Genomic DNA, 13519 nt, shown 5'->3' with positions numbered 1-13519 from the left:
TTGGATTTCAGCAATAAATGTGGTGGGTTTAAGGCAACAAAAACACGTGGTTGGGTTTAGGCAACAAAAACATGTGTTTGGGTTTCGGCAACAAAAACACGTGGTTGGGGTGAGGCAACAAAAACACGTAGTGGGGATCCAGGCAACAAAAACATGTGGTTGGGTTTAGGCAACAAAAACATGTGGATGGGTTTAGGTAAAAAAAAAATATGGTTGGGTTTAGACAACAAAAAACACATGGTTGGGTTTCAGCAAAAAAACACATCGTTGGGTTTAGGCAATAAAAACACGTGGTGGGATTTTGACAACAAAAACACATGGTTGGGTTTAGGCAACAAAAACAAGTGCATGGGTTTCGGCAACAAAAACACGTCATTGGGTTTAGGCAACAAAAACACGTCATTGGGTTTAGGCAACAAAAACATGTGGTTGGGGTGAGGCAACAAAAACACGTAGTGGGGATCCAGGCAACAAAAACATGTGGTTGGGTTTAGGCAACAAAAACATGTGGATGGGTTTAGGTAAAAAAAAAATGTGGTTGGGTTTAGGCAACAAAAAACACATGGTTGGGTTTCAGCAAAAAAACACATCGTTGGGTTTAGGCAACAAAAACACGTGGTGGGATTTTCACAACAAAAACACATGGTTGGGTTTAGGCAACAAAAACAAGTGCATGGGTTTCGGCAACAAAAACACGTCATTGGGTTTAGGCAACAAAAACACGTCATTGGGTTTAGGCAACAAAAACATGTGGTTGGGTTTAAGCAACAAAAACATGTGGTTGGGTTTAGGCAACAAAAACATGGAGTGGAGTTTAGGCAACAAAAACGTGGTTGGGTTTAGGCAACAAAAACAAGTGGATGGGTTTAGACAACTAAAAGTAGTGGTTGGGTTTAGGCAACAAAAACATGTGGTTGGGTTTAGGCAACAACAGACGTGGTTGGGTTTAGGCAACAAAAACATGCACCATATAAACATAAACTTATATGTATTCCCTGGCATTTGATTGTCCTTAACTGGTCTTTGTTGCACTACATTATGCTGATTTATTTGATTAATTGATAATTGATGGTGACTCACATGTTCTGTACAGCACTTAAGTCAGCTCTGGTTGTTTTTAAATGTGCTTTATACTGTTTTGTACATGTGGTTGAGTTTAGGCAACAAAAATACGAAAGGTTTAGGCAACAAAAGCGTTGTTGGGTTTAGGCAATAAAAACACATGGTTAGGCAACAAAAATACGAAAGGTTTAGGCAACAAAAACATGGAGTGGGGTTTAGGCAACAAAAACATGTTGTTGGGTTTAGGCAACAAAAACAAGTGGATGGGTTTAGGCAACTAAAAGACGTGGTTGGGTTTAGGCAACAAAAGATGTGGTTGGGTTTAGGCAACAAAAACATGTGGTTGAGTTTACGCAACTAAAACATGAAAGGTTTAGGCAAAAACAACACATGTGGTTGGGTTTAGGCAACAAAAACGTGGTTGAGTTGAGGCAACTAAAACGTGGTTGAGTTTAGGCCACAAAAACACCAAAGGTTTAGGCAACAAAAACACATGGTTGGGTTTAGGCAACAACATGTGGTTGGGTTTAGACAACAAAAACATGTGGTTGGGGTTAGGCAACTAAAGCACGTGGTTGGGTTTACGCAACAAAAACATGTGTTTGGGTTTCGGCAACAAAAACACGTGGTTGGGGTTGGCAACAAAAACACAAGGTTGGGTTTAGGCAACAAAACACGTGGTTGGGTTTAGGCAATAAAAACGTTGGGTTTAGGCAACAAAATGACATGAATGGGGTTTAGGCAACAAAAAACATGTGTTTGGTTTTAGGCAACAAAAACATGTGGTTGAGTTTAGGCAACTAAAACATGAAAGGTTTAAGCAACAAAAACACATGGTTGGGTTTAGGCAACAAAAACGTGGTTGAGTTGAGGCAACTAAAACATGGTTTAGTTTTGGCAACAAAAACACGAAAGGTTTAGGCAACAAGAACATATGGTTGAGTTTAGGCAACAAAAACACCAAAGGTTTAGGCAACCAAAACACATGGTTGGGTTTAGGCAAAAACACGTAGTGGGGTTTAGGCAACAAAAACACCAAAGGTTTAGGCAACCAAAACACATGGTTGGGTTTAGGCAAAAACACGTAGTGGTGTTTAAGCAACAAAAACATGTGGTTGGGTTTAGGCAACAAAAGCAGATGGTTGGATTTCGGCAATAAATGTGGTGGGTCTAAGGTAACAAAAACACTTGTTGGGGTTAGGCAACAAAAACACGTGGTTGGGTTTAGGCAACAACATGTGGTTGGGTTTAGACAACAAAAACACGTGGTTGGGTTTAGGCAACAACATGTGGTTGGGTTTAGACAACAAAAACATGTTAGGTTTAGGCAACAAAAACACGTAGTGGGGTTTAGGCAACAAAAACGTGGTTGGGTTTAGGCAACAAAAGCAGATGGTTGGATTTCAGCAATAAATGTGGTGGGTTAAGGTAACAAAAACACGTGGTTGGGTTTAGGCAACAAAAACACGTGTTTGGGTTTCGGCAACAAAAACACGTGGTTGGGGTGAGGCAACAAAAACACGTAGTGGGGATCCAGGCAACAAAAACATGTGGTTGGGTTTAGGCAACAAAAACATGTGGATGGGTTTAGGTAAAAAAAAATGTGGTTGGGTTTAGGCAACAAAAAACACATGGTTGGGTTTCAGCAAAAAAAAACACATCGTTGGGTTTAGGCAACAAAAACACGTGGTGGGATTTTGACAACAAAAACACATCGTTGGGTTTAGGCAACAAAAACAAGTGCATGGGTTTCGGCAACAAAAACACGTCATTGGCACATAGGCATCATCAGATGCTGGGTTTCTTCCCTGGTGATGCTCTGCCAGCCCTTTACTGCAGCCGTCTGCACTTCCTGCTTGTGTTTTGGGTGTTTTGCCCTCAGTTTTGGCTTCAGCAAGAGAAACGCATGCTCAGTTGGATTCAGGTCAGATGATATGACTTGGCCATTGCACAACATTCCACTTCTTTGCCTTAAAAATGTCTTTGGTTGCTTTTGCAATATGCTTCAGGTCAATGTCCAACTGCACTGTGAAGCATCGTCCAATGAGTTTTGAAGCATTTGGTTGAATCTGAGCAGATAATGTAGCCCCAAACACTTCAGCTTTCATCCAACATGTGGTTGGGTTTAGACAACAAAAACACGTGGTTGGGTTTAGACAACAAAAACATGTTAGGTTTTGGCAGCAAAAACACGTAGTGGGGTTTAGGCAACAAAAACGTGGTTGAGTTTAGGCAACAAAAGCAGATGGTTGGATTTCAGCAATAAATGTGGTGGGTTTAAGGTAACAAAAACACGTGGTTGGGTTTAGGCAACAAAAACACGTGGTTGGGTTTAGGCAACAAAAACATGTGTTTGGGTTTCAACAACAAAAACACGTGGTTGGGGTGAGGCAATAAAAACGCGTGGTTGAGTTTAGGCAACAAAAACACGAAAAGTTTAGGCAACAAGAACATGTGGTTGAGTTTAGGCAACAAAAACACCAAAGGTTTAGGCAACCAAAACACATGGTTGGGTTTAGGCAAAAACACGTAGTGGTGTTTAGGCAACAAAAACACATAAGGTTTAGGCAACCAAAACACATGGTTGTGTTTAGGCAAAAACATGTGGTTGGGTTTAGACAACAAAAACACGTGGTTGGGTTTAGGCAACAACATGTGGTTGGGTTTAGACAACAAAAACATGTTAGGTTTAGGCAACAAAAACACGTAGTGGGGTTTAGGCAACAAAAACGTGATTGGGTTTAGGCAACAAAAGCAGATTTTAGGCAAAAACACGTAGTGGTGTTTAGGCAACAAAAACACATAGGGTTTAGGCAACCAAAACACATGATTGGGTTTAGGCAAAAACACGTAGTGGGGTTTAAGCAACAAAAACATGTGGTTGGGTTTAGGCAACAAAAGCAGATGGTTGGATTTCAGCAATAAATGTGGTGGGTCTAAGGTAACAAAAACACTTGTTGGGTTAGGCAACAAAAACACGTGGTTGGGTTTAGGCAACAAAAATTATGTGGATGGGTTTTGGCAACAAAAACACATGGTTGGGTTTAGGCAACAAATTTATGTGGTTGGGTTAGGCAACAAAAACATGTGGGAAAACACGTGGTTGGGTTTAGGCAACAAAAAACGTGGTGGGGTATAGGCAACAAAAACGTGGTTGAGTTTAGGCAACAAAAACATGTGGTTGAGTTAAGGCTACAAAAACATTAAAAGTTCAGGCAACAAAAACACGTGGTTGGGTTTAGGCAACAAAAAGCGTGGTTGGATTCAGGCAACAAAAACAAGTGGTTGGGTTTAGGCAACAAAAGCACATGGTTGGGGGTAGGCAACAAAAAACATGGTTGGGTTAAGGCAACAAATATGCGTGGTGGAGTCTAAGCAACAAAGACATGTTGTGGGGTTTAGGCAACAAAAATGTGGTTGAATTTAAGCAACAAAAGCACGAAAGGTTTAGGCAACAAAAACGTGTTTAGGTTTCAGCAATAAAAACATGGTTGGGTTTAGGCAACAAAAAACATGTGGTTGAGTTTAGGCAACAAAAACACGTGTTTAGGTTTCAGCAATAAACGTGGTTGGATTCATCCCACAAAAAACTGGTTGGATTTAGGCAACAAAAACACGTGGTGGGGTTTAGGCAACAAAAACATGTGGTTGAATTTAGGCAACAAAATTATGAAAAGTTAAGTCAACAAAAACATGTGGTTGGATTTAAGCACCAAAAACACATGGTGGGGTTTAGGCAACAAAAACGTGGTTGGGTTTAGGCAATGAATACATGTGTTTGGGTTAAGGTAACAAAAACACGTGGTTGGGTTTAGGCAACAAAAACACCTCATCCGTTGGCATTGCTTTTCATTTGAAACAACTACACCACCAGGTTTCCAGTGCTCGACTCCGGTATTCTGCAGCTGGCTGAGGGTTAGGCTCATGAGCTGCGACAGCTGCTTCGTCCAGTAGCCTGAGTTCCGCGTCCGTATACATAGGCTCAAACAAATACGGCTCAACAAAGAAATGCTGTTCCTCCTCAATTTCTTCAAGTCTTCAGACATGTTGGACTGTTCTTTGCTAAAAGACCATAATGGAAATCATCTTTTAGTTACTGTGGTTACGTTGTCTCTCCCTGCAGTGCACGTGTCATGTGATGTAAACACAGGTAAGCAAAGCTTGTGCTTTTGCTGGTCTCGCACAAGCGCGCACATGTGAGTGCGGAGCACAGAGAAGCAGTCAGAGCTCAGTCAGGAATCTAAAACTTCACCAGAGCCTCCCTTGGAATGAGGGTGAGTAGATAATGGCTGAATTTTCATTTTTGGGTGCATTTTCTCTTTAAGGTAACAAAAACATGTGTTTGGGTTTAGGCAACAAAAACACGAAAGGTTTAGGCAACAAAAACACATGGTTAGATTTAGGAAACAAAAACATGTGGTTGGGTTTAGGCAACAAAAACGTGGTGGGGTTTAGGAAACAAAAACATGGTTGAGTTTAGGCAACAAAATCACGAACGGTTTAGGCAACAAAAACATGTATTTAGGTTTCAGCAATAAAAACATGGTTGGGTTCAGGCAACAAAAAACATGTGCTGGGGTATAGGCAACAAAAACGTAGTTGAGTTTAGGCAACAAAAACACATGGTTGGGTTTAGGCAACAAAAGCACACGGTTGGGTTTAGGCAACAAAAACATGTGGTGGGGTTTAGGCAACAAAAACATGTGGTTGAGTTTGGCAATAAAAACATGTGTTTGGGTTCAGCCAACAAAAAACACATGATGGGCTATAGGCAGCCATTAGGTGTGCTAGCCGCTCCCCCCACCGATCTCCGCAAGTGATGTGAGGGCTTCACCAGAGCCTCCCTCGGCATGAGGTTGAGTAGATAATGGCTGAATTTTCATTTTTGGGTGCACTATCTCTTTAAGGTAACAAAAACATGTGTTTGGGTTTAGGCAACAAAAATGTGTTTAGGTTTCAGCAATAAAAACATGGTTGGGTTCAGGCAACAAAAAACATGTGGTGGGGTATAGGCAACAAAAACATGTGGTTGAGTTTAGGCAACAAAAACGTGGTTGAGTTTAGGCAACAAAAACACATGGTTGGGTTTAGGCAACAAAAACACATGGTTGGGTTTGGGCAACAAAAACACGTGGGAAAACACGTGGTTGGGTTTAGGCAACAAAAACATGTGGTGGGGTTTAGGAAACAAAAACGTGGTTGAGTTTAGGCAACAAAATCACGGACAAAACAAAACGGTTTCAGCAATAAAAACATGGTTGGGTTCAGGCAACAAAAACGTGGTTAAGTTTAGGCAACAAAAACGTGGTTGAGTTTAGGCAACAAAAACACGTGGTTGGGTTTAGGCAACAAAAGCACACGGTTGGGTTTAGGCAACAAAAACGTGGTTGAGTTTAGGCAACAAAATCACGAATGGTTTAGGCAACAAAAACACATGGTTGGGTTTGGCAATGAAAACATGGTTGGGTTCAGCCAACAAAAAACACGTGGTGGGCTATAGGCAACAAGAACATGTGGCTGAGTTTAGGCAACAAAAACATGAAAGGTTTAGGCAACAAAAACATGTGGTTGAATTTAGGCAACAAAAATATGAAAAGTTAAGACAACAAAAAGACGTGGTTGGATTTAGGCAACAAAAACACGAAAGGTTTAGGCAACAAAAATGTGGTTGAATTTAGGCAACAAAAACACGTGGTTGGGTTTAGTCAACAAAAGCACATGGTTGGGTTTAGGCAACAAAAACATGTGGTTGAATTTAGGCAACAAAATAACGAATGGTTTAGGCAACAAAAACACATGGTTGGGTTTGGCAATAAAAACATGGTTGGGTTCAGCCAACAAAAAACACGTGGTGGGATATAGGCAACAAAAACATGGTTGAGTTTAGGCAACAAAAACACGTGGTTGGGTTTAGGCAACAAAAGCACACGGTTGGGTTTAGGCAACAAAAACGTGGTTGGGTTTAGGCAACAAAAACATGAAAGGTTTAGGCAACAAAAACATGAAAAGTTAAGTCAACAAAAACAGGTGGTTGGGTTTAGGCAACAAAAACATGTGGTTGATTTTAGGCAACAAAAACACGAAGGTTTAGGCAACAAAAACACGTGGTTGGGTTTAGGCAACAAAAAACGTGGTTGGATTTAGGCAACAAAATTATGAAAAGTTAAGTCAACAAAAACACGTGGTTGGGTTTAGGCAACAAAAACATGAAAGGTTTAGGCAACAAAAACGTGGTTGAATTTAGGCAACAAAAACACGACAGGTTTAGGCAACAAAAACACGTGGTTGGGTTTAGGCAACAAAAAACGTGGTTGGATTTAGGCAACAAAAACACGTGGTGGGGTTTAGGCAACGAAAACATGTGGTGGGGTTTAGGCAATGAATACATGTGTTTGGGTTAAGGTAACAAAAGCATGTGTTTGGGTTTAGGCAACAAAAAACGTGGTTGGGTTTAGGCAACAAAAACGTATGGTTACGCTGTAACCTTGGTTCTCTGAGTGAAGAGACTATCTCTCCACTCCTTTACATATTCCATATGTATGGGGTATAATCCCTCTGCTTGTCAGGGTACGTGGATAATTCTTTAAGACACACCGGCTTGCCCGGCCACGCCCCATTGTGTAGCTATAAAGCGCCTGCACTGGCGTGTAATCACTGATAGTTTTGATCTAAACGTGTCTCCGAGCGGCCTAAGGATTGGAGAGATAGTCTCTTCACTCAGAGAACCAAGGTTACAGAATAACCATACGTTCTCTATCGTCTCGAGACTATCTCTCCACTCCGTTACATATTCCATATGTACGGGGTAGATCTTTAAGACACCCCGTGAGGAGACGGTGCAGCCCACAATCCCACACCACAACGTGCAACAATCAAACTATTTACAAATGTACACTATATACAACTCACAGGAGTAGGCCCCGCAAGATGCAAAGGCCATCTTGTTCATGGAGCAGCCGCTCAATCAGCCCGCAAGACGCAAGGCTGAGGGGGAGACAAAAGTTTCTACCATCGGGCCAAACCCAACACCCACTCCCCAAACGAGGGGCTGGCGGCCACGTTCAAACGGTAGAACCTGGTAAAGGTCAACTGGGATGACCACGTGGCGGCGGAGCATATGGAGGCAAGGGAGGCCCCCCGCCACAAGGCCCATGAGGCAGCCACTCTCCGAGTGGAATGTGCCCGGACCCCTGATGGAACAGGCACACCCGACAGTACATAAGCCTGCTGAATAGTGTCTACAATCCAGTGTGACAGCCTGGACTTCGACAAAGGCCTGCCTAAACGCCCAGGGTCATAACACACAAAGAGCTGGTCGGACCTCCGGACAGCCTGAGTGCGCTGAATGTACTCTGTCAAGGCCCTGACTGGCCACAGAGCAGACTGGCCCTGCTCAATCTCCTCACCAGCACTAGGAGAGGAGAGAGACCTAAGCTCAACTGACTGAGACAGATGGAACTCAGTAAGGACCTTTAGGCAGGAAGGCTGGGTTGGGGCGGAGAACCACACTCGAGCCATCCGGGGAGAACCAACAACAGTTACCATGCACCGACAAGGCATGGACTTCACTCACTCTTCTCGCCGAAGTGACGGTGAGCAGAAAGGCGGTTTTCATGGAGAGCCACTTCAAATCAGCAACCCCAAGGGGTTCAAAGGGGGGAATGCTGAAGGGCCCCAAGGACAACGTCCAAGTCCCAAGGGGGAACTGCCGGACCAGTGGTACGCACCGTGAGTCGCTGGGCCCCCCGAAGGAACCGGGAAATGAGGACACAGTCCTCCGCACTCAGTGCAAACTTGCCGATACGCACTGCCTTGATTGCTGCCACCAACCCTCTCAGTGTTACAGCAGCTTTCTGTGCTTCAAGCTGGGACTGCAAGAACTGCAACATCTCCTGAGCCGGAGCAAAGTAGGGGTCCACCTGCTGAGACTCACACCAGTTGGTAAACACCTGCCAACGGTGCGAATAAGCAGCCCTCGTGGATGGTGCCCGGGCATGCTGCATTGTCGCCACCACAGGCTCTGGCAATCCTAAGGCCAGGAGCCTTTCCCTCTCAGGGGCCAAGCCACCAGCCTGAGCCCCGCTGGAAAGGGGTGGAACAGGGCTCCGTTCGCCTGGGAGAGCAGGTCCCTCCAGTGCGGGAGCGCCCATGGCAACCCGTCCAGCAGAGGCGGAATCGCCGAGAACCACAGCATGTGGGGCCACATAGGTGCCACCAATATAAGCTGCACCTGCTCCACCAGAACTCTTCGGAGAAGAGGCTGGAGAAGAGTGAAGGGAGGAAAGGCGTAGAGCAGAACCCAGGGCCACGGATGAGCCAGAGCATCCCACCCCAAGGGGGGATCGTCTTTCCTCAGGGAGAAGAAGAGCGGGCAATGTGTCGACTCCCAGGATGCAAACAGGTCGACCTCTGCCCTGCCGAAGTGGCGCCATATCTCGGAGACCACCTGAGGGTGGAGTCTCCACTTCCCCGGCTGGGGCCCTCCTCTCAACATGATGTCTGCCACGGAGTTCAGTGCTCCTGGCACATGCACGGCCCTGAGTGAGAGGAAGAGCGGGTGAGCCCACTGCCACAGAGTGGTTGCCACTGCCACAGAGTGGTCAACAGGCAGGGGAGCCCAGGCCCCCCTGCCTGTTGATGTAAGCGGCCGTCACTGTGCTGTCGGTGCGGACAATGACATGATGATCCCTCAGCCTCGGCAGAAAATGAAGCAGAGTGAGGAGAACTGCCCTCAGCTCTAGGACATTTATGTGCTGGCACAGCCACCGGTCAGTCCAGACAGCATTGATGCCGTGGCCTTAGTGTACTGTGCCCCACCCCGAGGAGGATGCGTCCGTGTACACCAGCTAGTGATAGACCACTGGACCCAGAGCCCGGCCTACCGCGATGTTTGCTGGGACCTTCCACCACTGGAGGGCCCTGTGGAGCCTCCGAGAGACTACCACTTTGGTCTTGTGGGACCTCTGAGGGCACAGACCCAAGCCCAGCAGGCATCTCTGTGCGGGCCGCATGTGCAAGAGGGCGAGGGGGACCACCTTCACCGTGGCTGCCATTAAGCCCATGAGGTGAAGGCAGAGTCCCCAGTTGACCCGAGCGTGTAACTGGAAAAGGGCGAGGCAAGTTCTGAAAGCCTGCTGCCTCTTCAGGGTCAACGTAACCGTCGCCCTCCTCAAGTCCAGGACCATTCCCAGGAAGGTCGTCACCTGGGAAGGCTGGAGCCTGCTCTTCTTGTAGTTCAGGCGCAGACCTAGGCGCTGAACGTGCTCCAACAGCAGGGCTACGTGGTGGTGGCACTGCTCTTCTGAGACTGCACAGACCAGCCAGTCATCGAGGTAATTTAGGATCCTGATCCCTCTCTGCCTCAGAGGGGAGAGGGCCGCATCCATACAGCAAGTGAAGGTTCGGGGTGCCAGAGAAATACCGAATGGCAGCACCCGAAACTCGTACACCCTGCCTGCGAAACCAAAGCGCAGGAACCGCCAGTGACCCCTCCAGATGGGTATCTGAAAATACACATCCTTGAGGTCTATGGTGGCAAACCAGTCCTCTGCCGTGACCACCTGTCTCAACTTGGGGACTGTCAGGAACCGGTATCGCAGGGGCCAGAGATACCTGTTGAGCCCCCTGAGGTCCAGAATCCGGCGAAGCCCCCCGTCCTTCTTTGGGGTCAGGAAGTAGCAGGAGAAAAACCCGGCCTGGTGATCCCCAGAGGCCACCTCCCTTATAGCCGCCTTCTCCAGGAGGGTGGACAGCTCCACCTCCAAAACTAGTCTCTCAAGGATCGCTCACCGTTGTAAAGGTGGGTTTCCTTGTTACAGGTGGCCGGCGTGAAAACTGGATACGGTATCCATGGGTCATGGTTGAGACCACCCATGGGTCCGCTCCCAGGGCCAACCAGGCCGTTTCGTGAGAGGCAGGCAGAGGAGACAGGTTGGCCAGGGCCTGGTAATTGTCAGGAGGGCGGGGGGCGCTTGGAGGACCCCATGGCCTTAGCAGGTGGCCCTCTTCTTCTGCCCTGTCGGCGGTACCTACCCCGCCGGGAAGCCTCCAACTGGAGTCTGAGATCCCCTTGACCCCATGTCGAGGCCTCTAGAGTTGGTGCCGGCTGAGACCGAGACGGCCTTGACCCCCTAGAGCCCGTGACACGCCTGGCAAGGCCCCCTGAGACCTCTTTCGCACAGCGACGACTCTCCTGTGCCTGCTGCATCAAGGCGGTAGCACGAGTCCCAAACATAGCGGTGGGTTCCACCGGCACTTTAAGCAGGCAGTCTCTATTCCCCTGCTGTAGCTGGGATTGAGACAGCCACAAGTGGCGCCTAACCACTGAGAAGGAAGCCAAGGCACTGCCTGCTGCCCCAGCCTGCTCCTTCATCACAGAGGAGAGGCATGAGGAGGCCGTCTGTAGATCCTCACCTACACTGGTATCATCCTGAACCCGACAAGACAAGTCGCGGAGGTAAAGGGACAGAATAGCCCCAGTATTGACCAGCCAAGTCTGTATCGCCATAGCCTTATGTAGCTTAGTGAGCAGACTATCCATAACCCTGCAGTTCTTGCTGGAGCAGGTGGCATTACCGAGGATGGAGTTGGAGGGAGAAACTAGTGGGGTGAGGGTTTGGTCCACTGGGGGAAGTGGTCCACAGGCAATCTGGTCCCTGTCATGCACATTGGAAAACTTGTGAACAGCCGCTGGAGAATGGAACTGCTGGCACAGCAGCTCTTTAAAGTCAGGTAGGAAGGACACCTGGGTTGATGCAGGGTGCAGCTCCATATCCTCCTCAAACCTAGAGGATGCGGCTCGAGGGTTCTCAGGGAGGGCAACGCCCAGAGCCCTGGAAGCCCTGTTAATCACCTCCTCAAAACGGCGGGCTAACTCCCCTCTTGTTACTTCGCCCACTGTCTGCTGTGCACAAGAGAGGTCATTGTCCTCAGAGGAAAAGACGGTTTCTACATCCATTTCCTCCTCCTCAGCCTCCTCTTCCTCCCTGCCTAACTCTGAAGGCGGGGGAAGGAAGGAGCTAAGCGGAGGTCGGACCACCATAGGCTGAAGAGGAGGTAATGGAGCCTGCCAGGCTCCTGAACACTCCCTTCCCTCCGAGGCTGCAGCCATTCTCCCAGTTTTCTGCCTAGGCCCTTCAGAAACATGGGAGCCTGCACGCTTTGCAGCAGAAAAGCGACAATGAGCCTCCCTAGTACGTGCAGGCAAAATAAAACAGTCCATGCACAACTGAGGATTCTCCTTAGAAACCAGAGCATGGTCACGTCCCAAACATAGTATCGTGCCCATCCTCTAGGGGCATGGCCACCCCACAACCCACACAGCAATGTCCCTCCTGATGTGCCATACTGCCAGGGACCGGAACCCGGAAGTACTCTGCCACTTCCTGTTTACCGTTAGCCAGTAGCACCGCAGCTAACTTTGCTTTATATTTATTATATATTTATATATATTTTTTTTTATTTGTTTGTTTGTTTGAAGTTTACTCTGCGTGCCGGCCGCTGTGGGAGCCGTACGCTATGAGGGGGTGAGCGGGGGAGTGCCTGAACTGGGAGAGGGAGAGGGTTCGCCGCCGAGCGCATCAGCCCGCGAGCCGCGAGCAATACGCTGGGGAGAAACTCTGCCAAAGCCGGGAGTCAGAGACCTCCGGCTCGACCAGACCAGGACAGGCAATGCTCAACGTGGACCTCACCAAGCACGTCAGCTCACGAGCCGCGAGCAATACGCCGGTGAGAGAACGCTTAAAGCAAACACCGTCAGCACTCAGCGTGTATTCAGCAAGCGCGTTAGCTCATGAGCCGCGAGCAATACGCCGGTGAGAGAACACTTAAAGCAAAAACTGTCAGCACTCAGCACGTATCCACCAAGCGCGTTAGCTCACGAGCCGCAAGCAATACGCCGGGAATAACACAGCAATCCAGGGAGGCTGCCAAAGACAGACACCCCGACTTACACAGGTAAGCAGACTCAAAGCTGTACACCTTCCTTCTCTTTCCTTACAACTCATTTCTTTTCTTTTTTGCAATACGGATTGTGAGACACTGCACCCTGACGCACAAGTGGAGATCAAACAATCAGTGATTACACGCCAGCGCAGGCGCTTTACAGCTACGCAATGGGGCGTGGCCGGGCAAGCCAGTGTGTCTTAAAGAATTATCCACGTACCCTGACAAGCAGGGGGATCATACCCCGTACATATGGAATATGTAATGGAGTGGAGAGATAGTCTCGAGACAATAGAGAACACACGGTTGGGTTTAGGCAACAAAAACATGTGGTTGAGTTTAGGCAACTAAAACACCAAAGGTTTAGGCAACAAAAACACATGGTTGGGTTTGGCAATAAAAACATGGTTGGGTTCAGCCAACAAAAAACACGTGGTGGGTTATAGGCAACAAAAACATGTGGTTGAGTTTAGGCAACAAAAACATGAAAGCTTTAGGCAACAAAAACGTGGTT

This window comes from Epinephelus lanceolatus, chromosome 16 (assembly GCF_041903045.1).
Source record: "Epinephelus lanceolatus isolate andai-2023 chromosome 16, ASM4190304v1, whole genome shotgun sequence".
NCBI classification, from domain to species: Eukaryota; Metazoa; Chordata; class Actinopteri; order Perciformes; family Serranidae; genus Epinephelus; species Epinephelus lanceolatus.
The sequence above is the reverse complement of the archived record's forward strand: the minus strand, read 5'-3'. Positions refer to the sequence as shown.